Raw genomic sequence first — 14,816 nt, forward strand, 5'->3', positions numbered from 1 at the left:
CTGCATAGAACAAGCAGCATGGCAGTAATAAGAGTGGATCACCTCACCACGCTTTTAGGGCTCAGAGTCCCACTGAGTGAGTTGGCTTCCGCATTTGCAGTGAAGAAGAAATTAATGAATGGCAACAATTAATTATTTGACTGTTTCAGAGGGAAACACAATTGGGTGCCAAAATCTGGGCGTCTAAAGTATGTGGGATTTGACAGGTTGCTAGTTCAGTCTTGGAGGGATCTGAGCAGTCAAAAGAGTTGCTCTTTAAAAGAAAATCACGTCTCTTTGCTTGCGGTTGAACTTGGGAAAAGCTTCTCTTTCCAAGCGGCAGCAGAGGCATCAGCCAATCAAATTGTGTGTAAACAAATAACTAAGCACTGGTGCCAGCGAATCCAATCATACTGTTCCCAGTCTGACCAGTTTCTTTTATCGCACATAAGTTTTTCCACACAAAACACAAACAGTGATATTCTTTGACTGTTGGCACCAGCAGGCCCGATAACTGTGACTCCGATGGAATCCTCACTGTCACAGTGTCCAATGATTGACATTTTCTACACAACTGCAACCGAAAATGGTTTTGTAGAAAAGGTAATTGTGACCAGTTTTGCTTTTTTGATTCATATGAAGATATCTTACTGACTAAAAGTTACAGTTTTGAGAGATGCATGTTGATGCTGGAGACATTTGCAGAGGACTTGTTTTCTGTCAGGATCTCCATTTCAAGTGCCTACAGCATTATCAAGCTGTATGGTTGTGTTTAGATTATTTACATCATGGCCTGGTTTAGTGCAAAAAAGTGACTTTAAACTTTAGATTAAATGTTTATTTACATTTAACCAAGTCCACAATCTTGTCCAAACCGAAATGGCTTTGTTCCACCCCATCCACCTCCTGTCGACTTCGCCTCCACTGATGCATTCAAAATAAGATTGCCTCTGAGCATAATCTCGCCAGAGTTTACATTTGTTGTTGCAGTTAAGTTGTGTATAAATGTAATTTCTCTGGGACAGGACTGGAATTGTTGCGTGCCCACCAAGGATAAATTACATTTTAAATGAGGTACAAGGATACAAGACAGCTGTAGTGAGAGATTGCTTCTATTGGCTCGATTTGGGTTTGCTCACACTTTACAAACAGTCTACACAGGCAGGTTTCTCCAATAAACCACTCTCTGGATCTTTCGCGTTTCAATCTCCAAGCCACGATAAGCTGTAATTAGAAACAAGCAGTGTTCCTGTGTGGTGTTTAAAAACAATCCCAGGTATTAGGCGACTATGTGGGCAGAGAGAAAAAGACGTTGAGGGTTTTCACTTGCTTAAAAGCGTCTGATATGTGTACACCACTTCACAAACTGCAGTGGAGGCACCTGCATGGGTATCATCCCCCTGTGAAGTAGAGAAATTGTTGAGTCGTTATAAAGCTGTTTATTAAGAAGCTGCAGTGTCAGTTTGGTCAATATTTGGTCATTATGCTCAACTGATGGAGTAAAACAGGCTAGTGGTAGATATAATCAAAAAACTCTGCTTGTAATGTCCTGCGATGATGAACATGCCCACAGCGCAGAACTGCCTGATATTATTACCCTGCAGGCTGCTTCATTAGAATAACCCCTGGGAAATCTGTGGTAATATTTTATACATTGACAGAGATGCTTTCAGGCATGCACTGAATTCTACATATTTTCCTGAAACTTTCCAGAGGGGCTGAATGTGAGAACGCAGATGTCCAAGACAGTGGCTCCCAACATTTTCTGGAATTTTTCCTGCCAGCCCAATTAATGTGTCAAGAAAAGGTTAGAACGAATTCACTTCAGATACGGCCGGACAAGTGGCAGAACACGTGGTGGAGCTGAAATTAGAAGAAAGCAAATACACGCAGGAGAGGAAAATGTCAACTTGTAAAAACAAAGAGATTTGAGAGCTTTTGATAGAAAGGGCCAACGCCAGTGTTGATTTGATGTAAACAAAAACATGTGATGTCCACAGTGGAATTTATACACCATGTCCTGCCTCCTGCTCTGCAGAAACACCATCACTCACCTGAATGTTCTGGATATTTTCCCCGTCTCTGTGAACGAGTCTGATCCAAACCCTCTGCTGCTACCTCTCATGTATCAAAGGCAAAGGTTTCTGAGTTTGATTCTCTGAGATCGGAGTTCATGTCTGAAAACGCCTTATGGCGACCATTGCTTGTTTAGTTCCATTTAAACTGCACTGAGGGATCATTTGAGTAATTTCTACAGAATATAATAATTTTCACTTATTCATCTTATCTAATTTTATATTTACAATGCATCTCAGTAAATGTAATGTGAAAAGAGAACTTTGACCTTTATAATCCTTCAGGTTATCATGTTCTGGCCCTTTATTATTTTATTCGCAGTGGGAAAAAAACGAAACAGACTTAACATAATCTGCTCTGCATGAAAACAACTGTGATGGAATTTTTTGTATTTAGATATGTGCAATGAAACATGAAATGAAGCTCTTGCTAGAATCTGTCAGTGATGATAGCAGGTTGCCCCCAGCCGCAGCTGGGTAAGAATTAAACTCCAGAATGATAATTGTATTGCTGTGTCCTGTATGAAAATATTCCATTACACAACACACATACTTAGTGACTACATGGTGAATGTATATGGTGGAGCGCTGAGCAGCTAAAGAGCAAGATGCTTTTGGCATAGGTTGTTGTTTAGAAAAGAGCGAATATTAAACCTATACATTTATCATGTGGACACAAACTGTAAACCACGTAAGCCACTGTTTGCTGACATGTTCACAACTTATATAAACATAGTGTTTACAATTTGCTGAAGCACCCTCAAGTGGCCGAAAAGATCAATTGATGCATCCATCCATTATCTACAGTGCTTATCCTGCAAGGGTCGCAGGGGGGACGGAGCCAATAAAAGCGAACATTGGGGCGAGAGGCGGGGTGCAGAGCCAGCCAATCACAGGGCTCATTCATACTCACATTTACACCTATGAAACAAACACATCCAGCAAACTCTATATAGAAAGGTCCCAGGATTTGAATCAAGACAGTGTGACAGTGCTAACCACTGATGCACCGTGCCATGCTCAGTTCACCTCTCGATCACAGAGAACACTCTGCATGAACTCTGTTGTTTATGTATATAATTTACATTTCCTCATTTTTGTGTTTTTTTTGTATTCGTAAATATTTGTATTACTTGTACAGTGTGATACCTTGAAGCTATAACACAGGAATTTACCAGTTGGGGATACATACAGTAAAGTCAGCCCATACCAAAACTAACAACCTCCCACCATCCACCCACCCATCCATCCATCCACCCATCCCTCAATCCATCCATCAGTCCATCCACCCATCCATCCATCCATCCACCCAGTCCATCCCCCTATCCATCCAATTGATGTTCCATATTTGTGCACCTTCTCATTACCTTATGCATTTACTTGATTCCCATCTGACTCTCAATCACATCTATGTTATAGCTGTACCACAATGATCATATCAAAATGCATTACCTAGAGATCTAATCAATGTTTGCATTCAAACACTCTTACTCCCTATTCAGACGTGTTCTTCTCAACAACTGACATCCCTATATGTGAATGTGCATTTATTTTTAACTGTATTGATGTGTAAGAGGCAGAGAGACACAGGAGCGGCGTCAGTGTAGAACCAGGATTGTCTTCCATGGGCGGCCTGCGCTGACAGGATTAATTATAATGAGGACCAGTAGGGATAAGTTAGAGAGGTGGACAGAGTAACTCACTCCTCACGGCGATGCCCTTTTTATTTATTCAGCTCCACAGTGGTGAGGCTGAGCAGACGAGCTGGGTTCTGTTCCTCAGGGCTGTCAGTAAAGCATGAAGGGTCTTTGGAGGGTAAGGTGGGGAAACGGGGGGGGGTTCCTGGGATTTAGACATTCTCTGGTTGATGTCTACGTCAGTGTGGCAGGGAAGATTGTGACTTTTTTTTTGAAAAACATGTGCTGCAGTCCATATGTTTGAGGGATCTACTTGAGTCCCAAATTCCCATATGTTGTTATTGATACTTCTATCGAATGGACACACAACACTGGAGGATCCTACAACCGCAGCCAGCGCATGATAGCATCTTGAGTAAGTGCTGCAACCGAGCAGCCGAAGCGTATTTTTTTATGTGTTATGTGTTTTGCTCTGAAGCCATAAGGCAGATTTAGAAGGGCATCAATTCTGGGGTTTACCTTGAGGCCCCTGGCTCTGTTCTTTTGTGTTTGGTACATGCGACAAATACAGAGTTATCAGTGGCTGCCATTGGCTGCCGGGCCAGATTTACGGCATTATTTACCCCCCACCGCTTTTCAAGAGACAGGGACATTGATGATTCGATCACCTCATCAAAATGGATTATGGGGTGAAATTACACTGAAGAAAGAAAAATTCCTATTCAGCTGTTTACAGACAGGCGGCCTCCACATCTTAGGCTGCAGGAAGGTGATGTAGTGCACAGCAGAGAGGGATGTGCTCAACAAGGGAGAATAAGGAAAAGAAAGCACACCTTCTTCACCCCTCCCTCCTTCCTCCTCCTCACCGTTCACATGTGCACATTTGTTCTGCAGGGCTTCGAGCTGAGGGGCGGAATCAATACTTCATTTAGTTCAGCCATCGTACTTATTGCAAACTTCATTTGATAATCAATGTATCATTACCACAATACAACTGAATCATCCTGAATTACTCCTGGTATATAAGAACACAGATTTTTCACCTCAGGTTCAAGGTTTGTTCTTTAGTATTTATCTCCCTCCCAGTCTCCCCCTGACATCTAAGATAGATGACATACGCTCCTCATTTTCCAATACACCTTCTGTAACTACATTTCCATCAACTTCATCTTCATCCCCTTCGCCTTCCTCTTTCACACCCTTGTCTCCCGATCAAGTTCTTACTATGATCTGCTCCAGGCTCTGGTCATCTCACGCCTGGACTATTAAACTCCCTCCTGGCAGGTCTATCTGCTAGTGCCATCAGACCTCTGCAGCTCATCCAGAATGCAGCAACTCGACTGGTCTTTAACCTAAGTTCATTCACACTCCTCCGCTCCTCTGCTCCCTTCACTGGTTACCAGTGGCTGCCCGCATCTGTTTCAAAACACTAGTTCTTGAGTACCGTGCTGCGAACGGATCGTACCCTTATTGTTGAATGCACTTATTTTAAGTCGCTTTGGATAAAAGCATCAGCTAAATGAAATGTAATGTAATGTAAAGATAATATTTTGACTCACATTTCAAGTATATCAATGTGTTCACATGTCTTTGCAAAGTTCCTGCAACGTGTGATTGTGTCCAACATTTATGATTTGAGACAGTATCTGACTTTTTAAAGCAGCTTTCAGACTCCCAGCCTCATTGTAAATAGAATACAGTAGGAAAAAGTGCAGAATGTGTGTGTGTGTTTGTGTGGATGAGTGCAAGTGTTTTTGTGTAGAAGATATAAAGGATAGAGAGAAAAGGAAAGCAGAGACAGTATGGTTCTTGCATTCTGTTTTTGTTCTTGATATTTTCCTGTTGTGAACAGACCAGAACAATCTTCACCTACGTTGCTCACACATAAAAGGGAAACTCAGGAAAATGTCTTGAAAATCTACTGTCTTTTGAAAATCTAAAAAACTATAAATGAACATCCAGGCCTGCTAAAGTGCAAAGTGATCTTATGCAAACTCACCAACTCTATGCATTGTTCATGCGAGACCTTTATTAAGTATTTCACTGAACAGAGTATAGAAGAGTTTATCAGCACTTTAAAACTGAACTCGTAGTTTATGTGAAAATCTCTCCTCAGTGCTGCCAGTCACACAGACTGTAACAACAGTCGCTGTAAAACAACAAAGCTCCCTCTCATTCACTGAGCTTCATTTTGTCCAGTCATGCTGATGTCAGTGGGGTCAAAGTTCAGGGACTGTCCCAGAAGTTGCTCCACGGAGTAATAAATGTTTTGTTGTTCCAATTAAGTGTTTCAATCAAACTGGCTTCATCTGTCTATTGTGGGGCAGGCCTGTAATTTGCCATCAGGGCTTCATGCTAATCCATCCCACTCTGAATGAGACTGCTGCTGCTGCAGCTTCAGACACATCACAATGAGTCAGCATTTATTGTTCTGTCAAATGACCGAAAAGAAAGCACACCACACACACACACAAACACACAGATTCTTGTACTTCTGTCGTAGTGAGGACACTCATTGACATAATACATTCCCTAGCCCCTTACCCTACTTTAGCTATCACAACTCAATGCCTAACCTTACCCTCATTCTAACCCTCACACCAAGTCTCAGTCCTCAAACAAGCCTTTGAAAACGTGAGGACCGGAATTTTTTTTTCTCACTTTGCAAAAATGTCCTCAATCCGTGTGTTCAAAATGGTCTTTAAAAAGTACAAAGTACGACTACACTAACACACACACACACACACACACACACACACACACACACACACACACACACACACACACACACACACACACACACACACACACACACACACACACACACACACAGTTGTGTCTCCATTACTTTATAGGACATTACAGTGACTTACATACATTTCCCTTACACTTACTTTAACCCTAACAACAGTTATTAAGTGCCTACCTCTAATCCTAATGTTAATGTTAACTTAAAACCATAACTATAATTTAACCATAACCTAACATGAACCATTCAAATGTGTGTGTCTATACCTTAAAATGTGATGATTTCCATGATGGGAACTTGCTTTTTTGTACAAGTTGTAACTGTTTAGACAGATTTAGGTCACCACAACATGAGTTTTACCTGGACCGCACGCACACGCACACACACACACACACACAAAGCAAACTTGAGATATGGCTTAGCTCCTTTCTCATTTCTTCCACCTGTGGCCTTGGCTCAGCCGGTGTGAACGAGCGCGCTGGTTCTAATCCAAAGACACGTGTCTGCCACAGAGGCCAGCGAGTCTCACGGTGGACTGCTGTGTATGATCTATGCAGCCCGCTCTGTCTCCTGACTCGGTGACCCACGCCAACTGCCATTACTTTTTAAAGACATATTCTCCCTCACAGATTTTTGTTTTGTTCATGAAATATAGTTTCACACACAAGGGGGCTGCTTCTCACAGTCCAAAGACGTGCAAATTAGGCTCAGGTTGATTAAACCGTTTTCAGACATGTCCTGTGGAGGATCTCTGGAGAATTGGGTCTCCGCAGGTTGCCTCTTCCACATGCACCACGCAGGAGGGGGTTCTCTGCTTGGACGCGTTACAACGCGTCCAATTCTCAGCAGGATTCTGGCAAGGGCTGGTGCAGCAGGCAGAGGCAGAATGCAACGTAATATTTATCTGCAGAGATCACCTGATTTTGTTTGACAACAACAGCGTCGGCTCTTATGACCACAAACTCTATTGACTTCTTCGTTGGTGTTTTCTGCGTGTGGCACAGATTTTTCAACCTGACATGTTTATTTTCTTTTTGTTTATTTCCTTTTTGTATCTCTTGTGTGTTAGAACAACCGCACCACTCGCTTGCGGTGAATCCTAGAGTCTCTTGATCGACTGTAGATGTGAATGTCAGACCGAATGATTGTCTGTCTCTGTATATTGGCCCTGTGATATGCTGGCTCCAACTCCCCCAAGACCATCCAAAGGTTAGGCTGTCGGTGGACTTTGGATGATGGATGGATGGACAAACAAGGAGTGGAGGAAAGACAAAGTAGAAGGATGTAATCAACCTTTGTCCCATTAAACTGTGAAATCAGCCGTTTGATCAGAGGAAATCCTGGTTGACAAAATAACTGGGAAGCACAAGTGGAAGAAATTGGCAGATTTTTCAGATTGAGGCTAATAACAAGCCTTCTATTGATTAAACCTTGAAACAAAGTTTTAAACTTAAGAATTGCAGTTACAAAATCTCTGCTGCAGCTGAAAATAACAACAGGTTTGAGGCCAGCTGTTGGACTTCAATCATTGTACACTGTTGCAAACCAGCGGACAGTAGGAGGGAATCGGCTGATTGGAGGGCACACTGCACAGTTCATGGGTCTATGATGATTGATTTATTTATGTGATGACATAATATCACGTCTTCCCTCTCCTGCCCTGCAGATGCAGGTTCATCAGGGTCCTCGCAGACAGATGAGGGAAAGCTTTTTACTCTGGAGATAAAAACCCTGCTGAACCAAAACATCACAGACTTAAAACTAAAAGTATGACATATCTACATTGCACTGATATTTCTCTTCTAATTTTTCCCCGCCACTGACTATTTACTGACCTTAGGTCTAAAGACACCGAAGACCGTGCGCCAGGAAATACACATTACACCCATAATCCATTTATTCTATTCATACCAATTTTCATCTTTTTTTTTTACCTTACAATTATTATTAATCATATTTACTTTATTGCTCCATTGTTCATAGAGCATTTATTCCAACATAAAGTCAGATTTGATTGATTTTGATTAATTCAAGCGACTGGGAGCCATACTTTTAATACAATTTTTAAATCATATCATTAGGTACAACTGGTAACTTAAGCTGGATATTACTAAAACCTTCATAACTGAGTCAGTATTGGGACTTTCTGACTCTGCTATACTTTTATATATATACCTCAGCTGTTGTTACACTATGTTTTAGTGATGATCCTGTAATGGCACCTGTGCAGTGGCCCCCTTGTCAAGTTAAACCTTCCCCAGTGACTCGGAGCATTTCTGAGCCCATTAGCAGTACGAACATCCTGTAACTATTTGCAACAATAACAGTTTTGCCTTGCAATTATCTGCCAGCTAATTGGCCATTGTTCTCAGTAGACCAAAGTTGTGCGGTCTAATGGTCCTCCAAGCTGTCTGAGGATTTCTCAGCTATTTAGCGTTATTAAGCAGTAACATTTAAAGTTCAGCTATGGTCTACAGTGTCGTGCCATTTTCAGTTCCATTAGCATACCTCTGCTGAATACTGTCAGCGCAGAGCTTTTCCGACTGACTTAAATTCGTTCTCCGGCTCTGGGGTGTAATGAGCTTATCGGTCCTCACTGGGTATTGAAGGGGACAGTTGTTATTGAAAAGAGGTCTTACAGCTACATCTAATGTTTCCATCCCAGATCTGAGGGAACTAGAGCAGGAATTACAATGACATTACCACAGGGGGAGAGGAGACATGGGGAGCTGCTGTAAGAGCCCACAGGTCAGGCAGCCGGGGAAGAAGCCAGTCCACGAGGGGCAAGAGGAAGTGTTGTGTTGAACAATATTTAAAAACATTCTACTCATGACCTGCTTGTAACACTCCTTTGAAAGGTTAGGGAAATGCCACAAACCTCACCTACAATTAATCACACCGAGTGAGCTGCACGGAAGTGTCCAAGGCCTCCCTTCATCACAGAGGATGATCTTACTGGCTCATCCTTAACAACACGATATGTATATAGTTCAGCATAAAAATATAAACACACATATCATGTATCCGTTGTTCAATTAAGAGTCTCCAATTAACGTCACCCCGATCTACTGGCCCTTTTCAGTGACAAGTCCATGTGGCTGACTCGAGGCAAAGTACTTCATTCTAGCTCACAACCGGCGCAGCTTAAACTGCAAGAGAGCAGGATTGTTAATTCCATATCTACGTTGACATAATCCACAGGCACAGTGACTGGAGTTTATCGAACACAGCACAACCAACAGTCTCTGTAGCTACACTATCAGTAAACATCAAACTATCCTGAAGACACATAAACCAAGTTACAACATACAGATACATTTAACCAAGAGACTCTTATCAGTCCCATGAGCCTTTGCACTCATACTGTCCAATCAGAGCTCACCAGTCGCTACAATACTTGGGATCTGAGATTAAGTTCCATATAAAATTTTAGTATTCACTCTTGATTCTATTTAACCCAATCAAATTATTGACTCATGTATCTTCAGTTTTAATGGTATTAAATCCTATTTACATGATCAGAGTCAGAGTCAGAGACTGTGTGTGTGTGTGTGTGTGTGTGTAGCAACGAGCTGCTCACCATGCAATAATCACCATGTGCTGGGGCCTGTCCAGTTAACAGAAGCTACACTGGATCAAATGATTACATCTTTAAATGTACCAGACTTTTTAAACGTCACTCTTCAGATTTGTCTGATTTCATAAAGATATTACTCCTTTACATTAACCGCACCAATCATCTTCTAGATCATTTGCAATAAACCAGGGAATATGAATCTCTGATTGAGGAACCCTCACTTGGATTCATAGTCTTCCCTCAGGCCAAATACGAGCACTCATTTCCTCTCTGGATGCGGGCCAGACCTGATCTGTGTCAGTTTCACACCCAGATGAAAGTAGCCAATGATGAGCTTCATTTGGATGGAACTTCGTGATTAGGTTCCACCTCTGACTAACAGCACTCCCCTGTGGTAAGTCTGTATCAGTGCAAACTAACACTGAGACTAACAAGATGTAACTAACAAAAAAACAGATATACTGTGTGCAGCTGTAGCCTTTATGTGTGTATGTGTATTTATATTTATATGTGCATGCTGCGTATTCTCTATCTTGCACACATCATTGCTGAGATAAATGTATAAATACGCAGGTTTATATCAGGAAACCTTTGTCTGACTGACAGGTGAAGAAATCTGTTCAGAATTGCTCGACAACGCAGACTATTTTCAATTCTCAAAAATAACTGGATGATTTTTTATGTTCTGCATAGCGAGTAATTTGAAAGAGGAGCCAGCAGTGTTTGGAAAAGACACATTTCAGAAGTCCCCGGGCTGTAAAACACAGATTAGTCAGGGAAAATAAACAAAAACAAATAAAAGATGCACACAGGCGCTCGCAGGGAGACAATTCCAGCAGTGAGTGCATCCATTGTAATTTAAAGGTGCTTCACTGCTATAGAGAGGATGTTTGTGATTTGAATAGTTTATATGTTGTGGATGGTAAATGATAAACATCCCTCATGCAGGGATCTGATCTCACTGAGCTTTACTGAAGACACTGAAGGGAAATGTGGGCTCGTATGAAACATGAGCCCATTTCTTGCTTTTTTCATGTGTTCATGCAATTTATCATAACTGTAAAATATTGAGTAATACTCTCGAAGAGACAAAAATATATAGAATATCAGTCAACTAAGTGTTTACCTCAGTCCCCTAATGAAACCACCTAATTTTCTAGATCCAGATTTATATTTGGATACAAATATCAATTTGGTGGTTACACCAAATTGAACTCCCTCATAAATATCAGTCCTCAGGGACCCATTTCACATTCATCCGCCAAATTTCATGTTAATCCGTCCAGTAGTTTATGTGTCATCTAGCTTACAAACAAACCAACAAACAAAGAAAATCAATTATTTCCTCCTTGGCCGAGGATATATCAGATTTTTTTGTCACACAGGATCAATGAAAACAAATCTGGAAGAACAACATTGACATGTTACAAGTTGATATTGGGAACTTGTTACTCACATATAGCATGTAGCAGCACTGAATGAACCGAAGCATTAAAGCTGCAGGACCTCAAATCTAAATATTGACCTGTAATCTGGGTTTTTCACTACAAACCACCCTTTTCAAGTATTCATGTGATCAAATGTTTATGTAAAAGTCTCTCGTGTGAAATCACCTAACTCGTTGTGTTTGTTTTGCTCATGAAGGAAGCAGGTTAGAACAGTAAGCTTTTACAGATGGCACTGTTCCCACTATGATAACACAGGGACACTTTCATGGAGTTTTTCTTTCAGTGTCTTTGTTATATTTCATATCAAAGGGATTCAAATGAAAGACTGACAGCTTACCAACATACATACATATTTTCAACAACGCTGCAGCCATCAATCCAATGAGTGTTACCAAATCAGACGTGGAAACGATGATCACAGGCCGCAGCCTCACACCACGCGTCAATGACCATCTAATGATGTCAATTTTAAAAGGCATCGGGCCATCAGCTCTGTTTATATAAAAGTTTTACAAAGTCAACCTAAGTAACCCCCCCTCCAGGTTAACTTCAGTTTGAGGGGAGATCGCTCACTTTAATGTATCCCCTCTGGCTGTGGTGATGGGAGAGGAGTGATAGGGAGCCAGTGATGTCGGGGGTCGAAATGGTCAATGGACGGTTGAGGCGGATGACAAGGACAGAGGGAGAGGAGTGGGCAATGGAGGAAAAGAGGGAGAAAAGGGGTGAGATGAGGAGAAAAGACAGGGGGTAATGAGAGAAGGAAGCAAAGGTGGGCTGGAGAGGGAGCGGGGCTAATTGAGGAGCAGAGGGGAGGAGAAACCGGGCTAATGGCTGAACCTACAGCTGGCTCACCTGAACGGGAGGAGGAGCCATAAATAAACCGTGTGACAGCAATAAATATAGTATGACAGGTAATCAGCACAGTTACCCAAGTCCCCCAAGGACACTGCTGGCTAAAGGGGCCGTGGACAGCCCGGTGTCGCACACGCACCCTGACTGATGAGCGGCTGATTGAGGCTCAACGTGTGAGGAGACGCCTCAAAAAGTCTCCACAGGAGAACGAGCCGAGCGCAGAGGAGGAGAGAGCAGATGAAGTTGACCTTTAGCCCTCACACGTGTGACGCGCACGCCGAGGGATCGAAGGCAGCAGGGGATCTATCCATCACCGGGTGGAGAGATAATAGTGGTTCGTATATAAGGTGACGGTGATCAAGCCTATCAGGGTTTAAGGAATGATATAAAGTGCCGTGTTTCTGGAGATGCCTCAAGGGCAAAAGGGGGAATATCTCGACGGGACTGCTGTCAGAGTTTTAAATTACTGCTCGACTTTAGAAAAATGGTTCCTGACTGGTTGACTGAAAATGAAGAGGAACCCAAACACCTCCATCTTGCACATTGGAGCCGGAGTCTGTGCAGTAGTGATCAGAGGATGTAGCCGTGGTAGTCTCATTTCTCAGCTGTCAATCATGACGGTTCACCTCATATTAATAGCTTCAAATAACTTATTAAAACCAAACTTACCAGAAGAATGAACACTTGAACATGCATCAGTGTAATGAGAGCTTCTTAAAATGAAAGACTGCATCTTTGAGAACATCATATGACAAGTAATTTTTCATATGGTCGATATCCCATCAGCTAACATGGAGGAGGTGGGATTTGTGACCTGTACAACAGCCAGCCAACAAAAAAAAATGAGATTCGACTATATGCATAATTCACTTTTGTGGAGCTGACCCATGTTTAGAGGGCAATCCAAAGAGAGATGGTAGAAATGGAAATGAAAATGTAAAGTGGCAAATGTAATATAGACCTCTCTTCAGATGGAACAATGCAAATTCCAGGAGTAATGATGGCTCAGTCAGTATGAAGGTTATTTTAGTTTAGCAACTTTCACAGAGCATGGCCTCCAAAAATGTGGCAAATGTACAATTGTTAGGCAGAAAATCAAACATGAACACATATTTGTAAAACTAAACAGTGGAAGAAGAGACAGGGCCAGTGTGATTCAAGTTTTCAGGCATGGCCTCAAACATCTATCAGCTTGTGAGTTTTATCGAGTGCGAGGGTCAACCAATAAAGTCCTGAGTGACCTACTCAGAGATGTGCATGACACTGGTCTAGAAGATGTAGACGGCATTAAATAGCATCCCGTACTGTTGTCAGTGTGGTGACCTGTCCAGTGCTCCTCCTCTCACCTAATGTCAGCTGGGATCGGCTCCAGCTCATCCAGACACCCTCCATGGATAAGCAGTACAGATGATGGAGGGCTGGATGGACAGTGTGTTGTTAGCTTGGGCCTGAAGGACCATGTGGCAGCTAGTGTGTACTGTACATATCCGTCTCTACAAGTGCCTCTAGTCTACAATGAGAATGTGGACAGTCAAAAAGACGTATATGACTACAGATGTGAAATAAACATCAATTCAAAACAGCAGATGCTCTTGTTACTTTAGAGAAGCCGGTTCAGCACTAGAAACTAAATTTTGTTCGCTTGTCAGATAAAGATAAATGAACTAATTAAAGTGGTTATTATCTAAGCTCAGACGAATCTTAGAACTAATGTGTCCAGTCAGAGTCATAAGTCATGTTATAAAATGAAGAGGATTTACATTTGTATTTACTGCTTTGCTAGAGCCGCAGCTGTGTAATAGGAAGTGGAGACTGTTCTAAATTGGTTTGTAATGAGAGGGGCACACTGCAATCTGTAGCAGGCCCGTGCCCTCTGACAATTCTGTACAGTATATGAGGACAAATGAAGCAGCTCTGCAAGACACATTCGACAATGTCTGCACAAAACGATAATATATCAGCGTGAAAGGGTCTCAGGGGCGGGCTCCAGTACGAAATGTTGTGATACGCATAAAACAGCCCAGGAGTGCAGGAAAAAAAGATTTAATGATTTCAGATCTCAAAGGGGCGATGGCTGGCCAGTGCAAAAGTATAGATATGTCAATGTAGTGAGATCAACTTAGTAAGAAACAAGAAAGTTACGTATTTGTTGATGCTCCTTCCTGCAATGATTTGAAACGGAAAAGGTCGAACTTGTCATCATTTGAAGAAGAGCAAATTCTCAAGTGCAGCAAATAATTCTATGTCAAAAGAGGGAATAACACATGCTACGTTACCTGAACAAATAAAACGGAATAAATAGATACATTTTGATGCAGGTCAGAGCGCTACCCTTTGATTTATTTTCATTCGGATAGAGCAGGCCATCAGTCTCTGTATGACTTAGAGATAAAAAACATGGATTATTAGTTGATAACTATTAAAGCAGGACTGGTGAATAAGTATTGATATATCAGCTGACGTTGGCTTGTGTAGATTGTGTAAATGCCTATGAGGCAG

The sequence above is a fragment of the Limanda limanda genome, chromosome 13, assembly GCF_963576545.1.
Source record: "Limanda limanda chromosome 13, fLimLim1.1, whole genome shotgun sequence".
Classification (NCBI taxonomy): domain Eukaryota; kingdom Metazoa; phylum Chordata; class Actinopteri; order Pleuronectiformes; family Pleuronectidae; genus Limanda; species Limanda limanda.